This window comes from Galeopterus variegatus, unplaced genomic scaffold, assembly GCF_000696425.1.
Source record: "Galeopterus variegatus unplaced genomic scaffold, G_variegatus-3.0.2 Scaffold17861, whole genome shotgun sequence".
Taxonomy (NCBI): Eukaryota; Metazoa; Chordata; class Mammalia; order Dermoptera; family Cynocephalidae; genus Galeopterus; species Galeopterus variegatus.
Genome location: NW_007743972.1, coordinates 16960 through 17726, shown reverse-complemented (window position 1 = coordinate 17726; position 767 = coordinate 16960).

Sequence of the window (767 nt, the reverse complement as noted above, 5' to 3'; positions counted from 1 at the left end):
GGGCAAGATTAGCACAAAAGGTGAGTGCCTCTCCGCCCTGTACATTTACTCAGGTGGGACTACATATTTGGCCCTGAGCTTGCTAGCAGCCAGAACAAAGAGGGAAATTTTATCAGTTTTGCCAGTACCTGTAAAGTAAAAACAAACTGCCTGCTCAGTACAAACAGCTGTTTCTGTTTTTGAGACCAGAGAATTATTCTCCCATTGGTTCCCCAAAGAGGATGCTGTGTTACAGGGAGTGGCATTCTTAATAGTGTCTGTTGAGGAAATCGATAAGATTCTTACAAATCTTCATACGTGTAGCCTAACAGAAAGCTTTCAATATAGTATAAGCAGTGGCCTGTGGAAGTGCAGCCATATGGCCCAGGTGCAGCTTCCTCTGACAGTAGGAGTGGCTTTTGTTGCTGGGAAGCTGTTTTTCTGCTTTGCTCTTTGGTGGGAAAGGGTGCAGTTGATTGACATGTTCAGCCCTCAGCATCCTCATACTTTGAGCTTTGTTGGGACAGGGACATTCTGCTGACTGCTGTAGAGACCAGGGAGCTTGGGGTTGAGAGGAGGGGTGGCTGGGAGCTCAGCGGAGCTCCTTATAGATTGTGGCAGTTGCATCTCTTTAAAGACCTCTCACACAGAGTTAGAAGTTTGGCCTTGACGTGAGGCTGTCTGGTGGTCCTAGTCAGTCAGCCAACAGGTGAGCCAAGCAGCCTGACCCACAGCCCTCTCCACTACATGGTCTAGAGGGACCCATTGCCTCCTCCTAGGGCCCTGGG